The sequence below is a fragment of the Neopsephotus bourkii genome, unplaced genomic scaffold (assembly GCF_033783945.1).
Source record: "Neopsephotus bourkii isolate Nb327-2 ecotype Australia unplaced genomic scaffold, CSIRO-AGI_Nbou_v1 NB_940, whole genome shotgun sequence".
Classification (NCBI taxonomy): Eukaryota; Metazoa; Chordata; class Aves; order Psittaciformes; family Psittacidae; genus Neopsephotus; species Neopsephotus bourkii.
Genome location: NW_026901434.1, coordinates 2,105,001 through 2,118,758, shown reverse-complemented (window position 1 = coordinate 2,118,758; position 13,758 = coordinate 2,105,001). Strand labels below are relative to the sequence as shown.

At 38.2% G+C, this 13,758-nt stretch overlaps 1 protein-coding gene across 39 annotated transcripts in view; it reads right to left on the bottom strand.

The window, feature by feature from the left end:
* Positions 1–12,143: 12,143 nt before the first annotated feature.
* The window catches only part of RBFOX1 (RNA binding fox-1 homolog 1), a 1,299,775-nt gene continuing 1,298,160 nt past the window's right edge, over positions 12,144–13,758 (bottom strand). For all 39 annotated transcript variants that reach the window (XM_061358249.1, XM_061358247.1, XM_061358250.1 and 36 more), the window contains one exon: positions 12,144–13,758. This exon is cut by the window's right edge. The gene's annotated coding sequence lies outside the window, so the exon portion shown is untranslated.

Below are 13,758 nucleotides of genomic sequence, written 5' to 3'. Positions count from 1 at the left end.
GGAGCTTCGCTGTCAGCTGCCATATAGGATGCAGCTTGGCACCCATGCTTCCCCTCCCCATGCCAGGGAAGACATCCATGTCCCCAGGCATCACCTGCCTCGGCTTGCTCTACATTTCATTCAAGGGCTCTCCTCCTCTCACTGTTTACTTCTGATTTTTCATTCCTGGCCTCGTTTTCCAAGGCTCAGGGAACTCCTGCTGATGGGAAGCTGGCCACAGAGGGTAGGATGGGTTGCTCAGGTTCAGCTTAAAACCACTGTAGATCTGCTGAATGTGCCAGCTTGGCCTCCCTCACCTGGCACAGGCCAAACCTGAGAGGTCTTGCACCCTATGTTGAGCAAAGTACATTGTAAATGGAGAGTAAGCTGAGCCAGAATTCAAAAGACATCAGGAATTTTTGACAAATGGGCAGTGCCCTGTACCTATGCACAGGCATGCATGAGCCCAACTGTGTGGCAAATGTAGCTGTGGTGTCTGGTGTGAAGGTACACCATCACCACATGCAAGATGCATTTCTTCACGTGTAAAATATTAAGCATTATTTATGCATCTTCCTTTACTTATTTTCACTCTACTGGACATAGCATGATGTTTTCCTCATCATTGTATTAGACCTTGAATTAACGGAAATTCCTTATGAGGGGGTGAGGGTTTGGTTGGTTGGTTTCTTTTAATTGCTACTTTTAAATTCTACTGAAACAACAAGTAAACAAATAAAAAATTCATTAGAGAGAGGCAGCTCAACTTAGATGAAAGTTTTATAGCATATAGCTCTGCTTTCAAAAGCAGAAAATCCAGTCACCGGGTCATTAGCACAGCATGCAGCACCGCAGAAATGAGGAACATTAGAATTTGAGTAGTTTGCAAGATTTACTAATATTTCAGTGTCTTAACAGCAATGTTTCAGACTAAAAGCTTCCCAAAAGGCACTTAAACATTTAAAATACCAGATCCAAATGGCTGTGGATGCATTTACTCATTACAAGCATATTTAAAACAATGCATTTGGGCTGGCTTGTGGCGACTTTGGGACTACTGTGGGAAGGCAGGGCAACGGCATGAGAAATACTCATTCCTTATTTCGCCCCTTTGCAAGGGCAGTCAGAGCATATCTGCTCTTGAGCATGTGTGGAATGACTACTACAGTGCCAGAGGTGCTCGTGGGAGTCGTTGCATGTACAGATTACATTTTAGTGTTAGACTGTGAAGATTCCCCTGAAGAAGCTAACTCTGATTATGATCCTAGCTTGATAGCTTTGCTTCTTTGAACATGTCAAGTTAATTTCATGCTGAATAAGGAAAAAACTTATGCCTGTCACAGTGCTGTATATCAGTCAGGGGCTAAGAACAAAGGCTGTAAAACCCAACTGAGTAGGTTTGCCACGTCTTGGCTACAATAGGTGAAACACAAGTGCCTTTGTGCTTTTCACAGCCCAGATGAATTTCCCTTTGGAAAAAGAGGTGGCTACAGTGTGGTCTCCATTAGCATGTCAAATAGCTTTGCTCTTCAGCACTGGTCAAGAGACTGTGGGTAGAATGGCTCCACAAGTGTGTTCGGGGCTGCTCCTCTGCACATCTGCTCCCTTTTTCCAGGTCTGTCTTGAAAGATAGCTATTGAAGTTAGTTAAAAATGAGCCCAAAGGGACTCTTCCCTTTTAAAGTCAGGATAATATACTGCAAGTGAATGAATTTTGGTTTGTTTTGGTTTTTTCTTCTATTTATTTGGTTGGTTGTTGGTTTTTGTTGTGGGTGGTTTTTTTTCCCTAGCTCCAGTCACTTACCACTTTTTAAATCTTTACTTGCTGTTTGATCTTTTCAGTTTCCTCCAGTTTAATATTAGGAATTTTAAAAAAAAAAAAAAAAAAAAAAAAAAAAAGAAGTCTTTCAAGACAAAAACAACCAAAAAACCCCACTGTGTTTGTTATTGAAGCAAACTGCTTCTCCTGGATCAAGGTTTCAGAAAATCTTCATAAGCTACACTGTAGGAATGCAATTACTACCAAAACCAGTGCAATCACAGTTGCTATCTTTTAGAAGTAATCTTTAAAACTTTTGTAATACTTCCAGTAAAGCCATCTCAGCTACAAGCAACTCCACATATAAGAAGTTCCAGAGGTTTTGCAGATGCCCATCATAAGAAACTTCCCACACTTCTGCATGGCCCATCTTGAAGATTTTTCAGGTTTAAATTAAAGTTTCTGAAAGACCAGTGGCCAGTTGTAAAAGAGCATGGCACAGAACACTTCCTTAATGGTAAAAGGTCTTTAGCATTGTTTTCTATTACCATTTAGGACATGCTTCTTTTATCGTTATGAAAGGAATGAGTGTCCTATGGTCATGTTACAAGCTACTGGTGGTTTTTCTATTTAGGGGAAGATAATTGTAAGTGACTTGAAGAGCTAAGCCCCTAAACTTCCTGACAAGACCATTGGTTTCTTTCTCCTCTCTAAATCATAGGCTTTTTCCTCCCCATTATCATCAGATTTACAGAAGAGTTGCTTTGCTTTCGCAGTTTTGATTCAAGGAAAATTCAGTTTTCAATTACCCTACATAATATCCCCAGTCTGGGTTATTATACAAAATGTTCTGGAAAGAATGAGGACAAAAAAAAAAATAAGCATTAATTTCACCTGTATATATTGAGGAATGCAACTTAGATGGAGAAAAGCCTCAATTCTGTGTTTTCTTCAAGGTCAAATTTACCTTTGAAGGCTGAAAGAGAAATCCTGTATGCAGATCTTTGGGAGAAGAGAGTGAGTCACCCTCCATTCCCCATTGCACAGAAGGTCTAATCAAAGACTGGCATCAGTGGTAGGAATAGCTATAATCACTTTGGGCCGGACTATGCCTTACTAATTTATCAGGACAGCTTGTGAAGAATTGCCAGGACTCTCTTCATGGTTCAGCAGTTGTGACTGTGGCCTTACATCCAGAAAAGACAAAGGCGTCAGGCTGTGCTGAAGCCCCTACAGGTATTAAGCCCATGCAGCCCATGCCTATGCACTACATTGCCAAGCAAGTGGTGTCACTCATCTGTATTGCATGGCATAGCTTGGCATTCCTATCTCAGGCACCACATGGTGATGTCTTGATCATGAGATGGTTGTGTTTGTGTATTTATTATTTGATTGTGTTCGTTACTGCTCTCCTTAAGCAATGATCCATCAGCCAGAGGCTTCATTTCCACCCTATTCTGGTGCATGTCCCCCATGTAACGCAGGGGAAGGCTGAAACAATTCTAGGGTGGGTTTAATTGGTACTAATCTGCAGCTTCCCAAAGTCCATTTGCCATAATAACTGACTCCCTTCCTGTCGAGTGCCTAGAAAGGTGAGAAGAAGAAGGAGGAGGAGGGGTGGAAAGGAGAAGAGCTGTGGATTCTTCTGCTTTGGTGGAGGTTTCAACCAAAAAGTAAATACTTTCAGTGACTTCAAAACTCTTCTTTTTAGCAGTGAAGCTACAAAGTGTTAGTTTGATGGCTCCGTAGGTCAATGAAATATGAATGTCAAGGACCAAAATAATACAAGAATATGACACTTGAAAAGTACACACAGCTGACCCAAACCAGCCTTTTACTTGGCTCATTCTAAAATCCTGTAATTCTAGCTTCCTAGTAAAAAAATTTACCTCTAATTTTGAAAAATGTGTCAATTTGCCGTCACATCCATTTGTGATTCTACAGAAAGCAAGTCGCCATAGATAATTATATGCTCTAGGCTGAGCCCTGCAAATAAACACACACACAAAATCACAATTAAGCCACTGTCTCTTATGTGGTTAAAACACGCTATTGATATTGTTGCATATTTGTGCTTACAGAAAAGATAACAGAAAAGTTTTTTTTTTCAGTGCTGTCTGGTTTTCTGCAGAACGATCACAAGCACCAGAGATCTCACAACTATTCCTTCTCATTCCTTATTTAAAATTCCTAGGGTCTGTTCACTCAGCAAACCATCTTCCTCATTGTTACGTTCCCTCTGCAAACATGTGTAACCACCAACAAATTTTCTCTTTTTCTTCTTTTTTCTCTCTTTAAATCTAATTCTGTCAATGACTATAAAGAAAGTGATCCAGATTACCTGGGTAACAGCACAGTATATCATCTACCTTTTTCAATACAGCTTCTTGTCCACTGAAGAAGAGCAAATGGAAGTGAGTTTTGGCATAAAACTGACAAAGTTAGTATGCATGCATTCTCTTACAATATTGATACAGAGACAGGTGATACTCATGCAAAAAGACACAGTAAGGCTCAGCATCATAGTTTTCTTAGTGCATGGCAGAGAAAAAGAGCAGTAAGCTGCTAAAGCTAGTTGACAAAAGAGGTAATTGTGTCCTTTCTGATTTTAACAAGGGAAAGAAGCCACACACTCTAAAAATAACAGGCAATTTTTTGTGTGATGTAGAATTTAGTCACTCTTATGTGCAATGAAATGGTTGCTCTTCACAAAACTATAAAAAGGTGCAACATGTAAGGTTTAGGAAATTTCAAGCAAAATGTATTTATTAACAGATGATTCTACTAACTCTAACAGTGGCTATTGCACTAGAAAATACTATTCAGATTTTTAAACCATCACATTTAAGTGAATATGTCTATGTAAAAATATTCTAGCAGTCTACCAAATCTTCATAAAATACAATTCATATGAAACGTTCTGGTAATGATCAAGCCAAGGTCTCCAGAATAGAATAGAATAGAATAGAATAGGGTTGGAAAGGACCTTAAGATCATCTAGTTCCACCCCCCCTGCCATGGGCAGGGACACCTCACACTAAACCATCTCACCCAAGGATTCATCCAACCTGGCCTTGAACACTGCCAGGGATGGAGCATTCACAACCTCCCTGGGCAACCTATTCCAGTGCCTCACCACCCTGACAGGAAAGAATTTCTCTCAAGTTCTTAATTTCTCTTTCATCTAATTTGCAAACAAAAAATGACCTGTTCCATGTTGTCTCTTTTAATCATGAGCAGAATGAAGTTTAAGTTCAAGAATTAAATTAGAATGGAGAAGAACTTTCAGATTTGTGGAAAAAGTGCAGAAAAAAGAACTAAAACCTATTATTTGTAAAAGGTCTAGGCAAATGTGTCTACCAAAATTGGACCATAACACCTTAGGTGACTTCAGTCTCTTAAAATCCTGAGTGTGCTTTGTACAAAACAATTTGAAAACACCTGAAGATTCACATTAAAATATGGCAATCAATTTGGTGAGCTTTGTATAATCCTATCTGAAGACTGTGTGATAGAAATATTCTGAAGATCTCCCACTGTATTTGGGCAGACAATGCTAAACATGATATCTGATGGTATTTAATTCCTTCTGATCTTCAGCAGGGGGAATATACTTGATTTTCACTTTCACAAATTTCTAGTTGTCTTATAATAATTTTACTGGGGATTTGCTTCTTAGAGTGTTCCAACAATGACACTGTATTTTCCAGTCCCAAATCCTATGATGGGCTTAACACAGGTATAAAATTCTGCACAGTGGTGCCAGGATCAGACTGACTAAATGAAAAAGAGATGGACAACTGAATGAGAGCACAAATTCACATGTATCTCCCTTATTTTGGCACTGGGCAAAAAGACTTCTCTACTGACTTCTCCTTCAACCTACTGAGCGTAAAGCTATAAAATATTATCAAAAAGTAGGCCATGTTGCGCTGCTTATCATATTTATATTGACACTTCCCATTTTCCAAAAGTAAGAGATTTCAGAGTGGATTCAGACTGCATTTAGAGTGGATGAATGGTGGTACAGCATACTATGGTGATGACTGCTTTCCTCTTCATCTTAGTGCACAAAGTATGTCCTTGTGTACCTAGGGATATAGACATTCTTATTGTAGGAAATGGGACAAAGTTGGCTAAATACAGGGGGAAATGTCAAATTTTATAGCACAGCCTAATAGCGGGTCATGTTAAAAAAAAATAATTTAAAAAAGACATCTATCATGTCTAGAGATATCCCAATAGGAATTTCTCCTCTCTACAACAAAATGCATGTTTCTCTCTCTCTTCTCAGTATATGAGAACTTGCCAACAAAAGCTGCTTTTCAGCTTCCCAGTTAAATTATATTTTTGCTCCTTGCTTACCATTTTTCCTGAAAAAACCTTTGTTTGCTTTGTAACTGGGGAGCAATGGGACTCCAGACCTTTCAAGTCTGTTACGAGACCTCAGTTATACAGTTTATCAGCTGAATCTGTAAATAAACAATGTCTATCCCCAGGCCATCACTCTTTTCAAACAATAAAAAGTTGGATCATTGCCTTTCTGGGTGAACATCAAAAGTTGTGTCCAAGAAGATGTGAAACAACTTCTAGAAGAATAAAGGTGACGACTCAGAGACACTCAGAGTTGCAAGTGCAACTGCTCACTTCACAAGAAGGGTGCCAGTTCTGTGGGTGGCAAACCAGAGGTGGGGGTGTTACAGCCATGATATTCCATACTTTCTCAAGCACTGCAGAGCTGAGATTCTCACGATCCTTTTCGACATTTGACAAATATTTTTCTGTAAACCAGGCACCTCACGAACTTGAATCCGTTTTAATACCCCTGATAAAACCTCCCTCCTAGTAATAATGTTCTGCTTTCTGCTTTATAAACCAACAGAAAATCCATATCTTTCACATTAATTCAGTTGCAAATGCCTTGAAGTGAATATCCTTGTTGAAAATTTATATGTGGTTATAAGTTGTCAGCCTTAGAAACTCATATTTTGGAGACCTAGACCAAAGGGCAGATCTCCAAACCTTTCACTTAAAGTGCTTTGCTGGCAGTTATCATGAATGTCTAGAGTGGACTTTTCTTTCCTGCAATGGAAGTGCAACCCAGTTTCTAGTTCAGAAGTTATTGTAATCCCTTCCTACCCCTCCCTTTCCATTGTTATGCAATAACCTCCTTTTGTTAGAAAGCAACAACAAAAATGAGGTTGTGTCCCCCACTGGGGGTCTTGAAACTCTGTGGCCTCTCTTATGACACCCATGCACCCAACAATGTTCAAAATATTCATAATCTTCCTTAGAATAGGACTCAAACTCCTGAATAAATCAGGAAATACTTTTAGTGGAAGACTTCTCCCTAAATTACATTTATGCAACTTGTTATTACATTTCACATGAAGTGTCAGAGAGGATTATGGGAAATAGGATAGCACCTACTGTAGGTATCTATTTCCCATAGAAGTCATTAGGGCAAGTTTATTAGCCCATCATGGTTGTAAATAATGAATTCAATTCAATATTTGGGATTACCTGCGGTTTAAATTGGTACTGATCTTAGTCTAATGTTTCCAATTTCAGGAATTGAAACACATTATTATATGCCTCTGCCAGCATGCAAAATGTTAATCTTGATAGATTACATTAATCTTTATAAGGAGCACTTTTTTTCTCTACTTATATTTCAGGATCTTAACTCCTCAACATAAGGATGTTTTAGCTCTTTATATTGAGAAGACTGCACATTTATTTTAATTGGATAACTGAGCTTTTCTGCTTACTGAGCTGTCTGCCTGACATTTGCAAAATGCAGCTTTTTTCCCCTCAACATAACCTAACTGTTCATTTTATAAGGCCTGTCATCCAAAATGCAGAACCTAATCCTTAATTAGTTGTCGTATTTGTTTAGTTGTTATACATCATCCACTAGACTGAACTGTTTGGTTTACTGTCCTTTCATAAAGTCCATTAAATGATTATTTTTGCATTCACTTATGTTTTATTTAACAGTTTTTCTGTGTCCTGAACTCCTGGCTTAAGGCCTTTTGTTAAAGAATAGAATCAATAAATTGGTCAGGAATGCAGGCTGCCCAAGCAGTGCATGGGTAAATCACAGATAACGGAAAGCAAATAAAACCCACTCAAAAGCAGGGTGGAGAAGCAGTCTGAAGTGCTGTAGTACCCTAAACACAATGAGGTTTTTTCCAGTTTTGATTTTTCAGCTGTAAATCTCTTTTGGAATCAGGGATCTACAAGACAACGTCTCTCATGGGAAAGTGAAGGGACACTTCACTGCCATCCAGTCCCTGTAAAGCAAGCAATGGGGTCATGGAGGAATGTTTTTTTTCACTCTGACTGATGTGGAACAGGGACTGGAATCCAGGGCAGAGTCCAACCAACACACTATAGATAACCAACACATTAAATGTTCTTAATGACTAATTATTTAAATAAAATGGGAGGTCTGTAACAGAAGAACTGAGAATGACCCGACCCAATATATACATGGCAGCCACATACAGAAAAAAAAAATCCTGTGCTAGAGTTGAGCCAAGAGGAGATTTTTTAAACTATCATCTCCCACATTTATTTGTGAGTGCTTTGAACATGGTTTCAGTGGGCAACACAATTACCCCTACCTACACTTTCACCCACAACTCTTAATCTTAGGACCCCTACCTAACTGGATATTGCAAACCACATACACCAAAACTGCCTACCTTGAATGCCCTGTTTAGTACATTTAGCAGGAATCTGAAAAGTTTGACAGCATCTACTATAGAGACCTAAACAACAGCTGAACAGGAGCTCCTGGCCCTGAATACTGCCTGATTGGGCACCTAAACTGACACTAATGCTTCCCGGTACCTTCATGTATCTGCTCTTTGCAAATGGGTAACCCACAAATCTCATTGGTTTGCTGCATAGCAGGGGGTGTGTCCTAGTCAACTAAAGGCAGTGGTGAAATGCTCAGGAAGTCACATCACTGTGTCAACTGAATCACCATTGCATTTATCCTTCCTGTAGATACAAAAAATGTACCCACATAGTACAATACAAACCGGCATTAAATAAAAGCTTTCTTTTCCATGAAAACAAGTACTAGCTCTTGGATCTAGAAGTACTTCTAATCTTTTTCTTCCATGTGCCAGTCTCAGTCTTACCTCATTAAAAGATTCAAGGTGATGATATATTGGCATATACTACCTAGATTTTCTTCTGATCCTAGTCTGTGTCTATTGTGCTTTCTGTGAAGTGCTGCAAGACAATTATTGGTATGCAGAGCACTAGGGAAGTGCTGGAAAGGCATAAATGTTGCCAGAGAACAATTTCGCTTTCAGACAAAAAGCAAACATCTCTACTGCTGTATGAATCAGATTACATTGTTGTAAGGACTGAAGTTCCAGTATGGAAAGACTTTGCATAAAGCTTGTGTTCTACTGAGAGGTGAAGCATATGTCCTTTAGGGATAAATGAAGCATTATGATGAACTTTCATAAGACTGGTAAGATGACTGCTTTTAATGACACTTCCCTAAATTCTTCAAAGACCTCCTCAAGTCATTGTCTCCCTTCTGATCTCACCTCCCACTCCAATCTTCCCTTCCCACTGAAACAAGGTTTCTTTTTCTTTTTTTTTTTCTCTTCTTTTTTCTTCTCTCCCCTCCACCTACAAGATGATATTTCAGCTCTACTTTAGAGAGGAAATCATTTGCACAGCCTTTTTTCCCTCATGCATCTGTACTGTAGAACTGAAAAATGTGGCAATAAGAACATGTCAAACTTTCAAAATTCACTTGAGGTAAGAAACAGTGATGTGGCACAGCAGCAATTCAAACTGAACACAAAGTTCCCAGAAAGTTAAAGGAAATAAAATTCGAGTTTAAAATCTTTACATTTTATCCAAATAGGATGCTAATAAACAACCTCAATGCCTTAAAGATTATCAAGGACAGAGTAGTACAGGACATGGTATAAAGGGATGGTTCTAAGACTTCCTAAAAAAAATCAATTTAGTCTTTGCTAGACAACTTAAGCTGTATTAGAACTTTAAATAATTGGAAACAAATGCCCTGACAATCTTACTGTATTTTCCTTTTTCTCTTTTGGTTACATGATGCTTTGCTTATTCTGTGACCAATTGTTCAATAAATACAAAGTTTTTATCCATTTAGCATCTCTTAGCTACTTAGTCAAGAAAGGAAGTATGACTGCATTAAATCATAAATAATGATACCAGATATAAGACAGATGAATCTAACCATGTGGAAATTATGTGGTGCTTCAGTTCTCTGTGTGTGTGTGTGTGTGTGTGTGTGTGTCCCACATGTATTTATCTGTTCACATGCTTCTCGCCTTCCTGCAGCCCAAATCTTACTCGGTGTTACTACCCTGGTCACTTCATCCAGCCACAGAAGGAACCACTGTTAATCCCTCATTCATGGTGTGGAGGAAAGTACACTGGTACATTTAGTGCTCGTATTTCATGTAAAGATATAAAGGAGGAATAACATGATACCTCCCTACCATGCCTAGCAAACATCACAGTTTCTTCTCTTTACCTTCCCAGAAGGATCCAAGTACTTTTTAGAGTAAAATTAGCTGCTAAACTGCAAAACATGCAATATTTAATCCCTTACTTAATGTCTTCTCTTCCTGTGCTAAATGACAATGTAATAGGAATGCAGGTAGAAGAATGACATAATTCTGTTGACATGCATGTGACATGATTAATGGCATATTAAACTTATCAGCCTCATCATGATCTGACTGATGGGTAAGTCTAGACCTACAAGCCCATAGCTTGGATGACAAACCTGGAAGTGACAAGAAGGAGCCTATTAGAAGAGTTATCTTTCCTTCCTCCCCCGTACTTGAAGGTGCACAGAAATAGAAGCTGTCCATGAAAAAGACAGCTAGAGGGAAGGTTAACTCCCACCTATCCACCACTGGAGAGAAGTGGTGCAGGCCCAGCTGAGAGCAGCACGCACATACTTACTAGTAACTGGCCCTCCCCAGGAACAGTGCTCAGAGAAGCATTTGGCAGAGCAGCTACAGGCACATTTCTTCCCTCTGGGATTTTTGAGATACTCTTTGATGAAGTATCAGGTATACATGCAGTCAGTTTGGAAGATGCTTTTATTTCCTACGAACAAAACCCAATTCTCCCTCATGTGTCACGAGGTTTTGCCTTAAAAGTACATCTGATACTGGATTAACCTGGTTTTTCTCAGGAAGCAAACCTTTAACCCAGTCCTGTGCTGACTCTCATCACTCTGGCCTCTGGCTGAAAAGCAGCAGCAGCCAAGCTTGGGCCTGCTGATGAAGTTATTGCTCCCTCCCATACACACACACACAGAGACACACACACAGAGCATCCCCTCTCCCCTGGCAGGAGAGCTGGCACACAGGGCAGGCACTAACCACCTCAGGCTGCTCTGCCCAGCCAGGCTCCCACACACCACCTCCAGGCAGTCAGAATTGCTGTGAACCTTGTCAATAGTCAATCGGTTTGTAAGCATATTGTGTGCAGTACAGATGGTGCAACTGTCAACAGCTCTTCAACCAACACAGTAAAAAAGAAAAGCAAAATGACTTTGAACACCAACATATTTTTACCTTTTCAGACTAAGCTTTTATTTTGATATTACAAACCATTTTTCTTTATTCACAAATCACGGTTGTGATATAAACACTAATTTCTAAAGACAGATATACATATTTTCTGGGTTTGTAGGGTGTTTTTTAAATCTGTTTAGAAGTCACTATATTCCACATATGGTAGTAATAATTTTTTTCATAAGTCATATTATCAGTAGTTATTTATATAAGTGAAAACATTCCCAATATATATTGTAAAAAAATTTCAAATGCTTTTCTTACATAACTATTTCAGACATACATTTTAAAATGACTACTAGGAGTACTGTAGGAGCTTTATAAACAAAATATTTTCTAATATGGGCTGCACCCTCAACCTTTCAAGATTATTTTAATAGACTAAAACGCCATATAATCATTTGGAGAGTGGGAGTTGTAAAGCTATCTCATGAAAATTAAAATTGCAAATAAATTCTGTTATTCCCCATGTTAGACATTTTGTGTGTTCAATTAAAAAAAAAAGATGTATCATCCACACTTTGAATTGGAAGCCTAACATTTGGTAAACATTTTTCAAGTTGCTTTTATCGAGGTGTTTAAGTGAAATATACTTTTTTTTTTTTTAATAGGAGGCTTGTTTTGTATATTTTATATTATAAATGTAGGGATTGAACTCTTAATAAATTTCAGTTCATTCCCTCACCAGTATAAATATATGTTACTGCCCCATTTCTCATTGATTAATATAGTCTCTTTCTCTGTTTCAGTTTTAAAGATAATTTATTTTTCATTCTTAGATATAAATGCTACAGAAACTTTGTTTTCAAATCTTGTGAAACTTTATTGATGGTTATTGTTCAACTGATCATACTGCATGCACATACGATGACAAAGAGAAAGCCTGATCACAAACACTTCTTTTAAAGCAGAGTTGTTATAGCAAGTTGGCAGGTTCACAGCGGTGAGTTGATAATTTACTAAGGTGCTTGCCAGTAGGCACGCACATTACACATGAGGATATAACTATCTGCAGCAAACTGTAGCAAGACAGTTTTCTGCTTTATTTATTTAAATACAAAACCAAGAAGACCCGTGACAAACACCCCAACTTAGGTTAACTTGTAAACAGGACAACATGGAAAGAGTCCAAACATATGCACACACAAACTGCAATTTTTCAACTATGCTTGAACCCGCCACCCGGGCATCTGCTGGGCTGCACCTCCTGGGAACAGGCAGGCAGCCTTCTCCAGGCAGTGCTCTGTTCCAGGAAGGTCCCTCTTTCGTCCCAGTTGAAAAGTTGTCTTGGGCCCAATATTTAGCAAAATGGCCTTGTTTTGAAAATTAAATAGGGGCGAGTTGTCATGCCTTGAAAAATTGCAGATTGTTTACACGACACAGTCATGTTTCAAAAAGTACCAAGCTGATGAAAATACCATGATTATCTCTACTCAATGATTGCAATACTTGTAAAATGCTTATATAAATCTGAATATGATTATCATATAATTCCATAAAAATGATACGTCTGTCTCTAACAGTTGGTCTACTAGGCTAAATCTAAAGCATCATAGTCTGTGTATTTCTAGAACTTAACAACTCCACTGCACGGATGTAAATTTTATACATTTTTTTTTTTTTTTACTGGTACAAAGGATTTAAGTTTTTATTACTTTCTTTTTTGGAAAAAAAAGAAAAAAATAGAAACAGTGCTTTTATCACCTTTTATTATTGTTTTTCCCTCCCATAATATAAAAGTCAGCAATGATATCAATAATTTATTTTACTGGAAGAAATATAAAAAGAATGCTTGCTAATGGTCTAACTAGCAGTTTTTGCCTAAATAACTAGTTATTATGGTTAAATAGCTGAATACTGCCTGGTGGAATGCTTTAAAAGGGTGCCTTTGGACAGCTTTGAATCTGATTTTTATGTACAAGTGTCAAAAGAAGCACCCCTACTAAGAACATAACCTTTGGCTTTGAACAAACAGTGAATAATTTAAGACAGGTGATATATGATAGTTGGTGCAGTGGGGCCCCTTTTTGCTTCATTAATTAATATTTTAGCCGAACCCCATTCCTGTGTCCCCAATTTCCTCCCACCCTCCCTCGCATAAACTAAAATAAATGTAGATGCAGAAAAAAATGACTACTGTAGTCACTTACACTCTTACAAAACATGTGATAACCCCGATAGCTTAATATTCAGCATATATAATTCATTTACATGATATAGCACTCTTGATTGTGGCTCTAAACCAGTTTTTATTCATATCTAGCAGCTTTCTAGATCAACCACAAAAACTTCTACAGCCAGCAATCAAACTACGTAACCTTCAGAAATTAAAGACCCACAATATTAAAATACACAGAACAAAATATCTGAGGTATAAGATAAAAAATGTAATTTTTCCTCTTTTTAGAGTTGC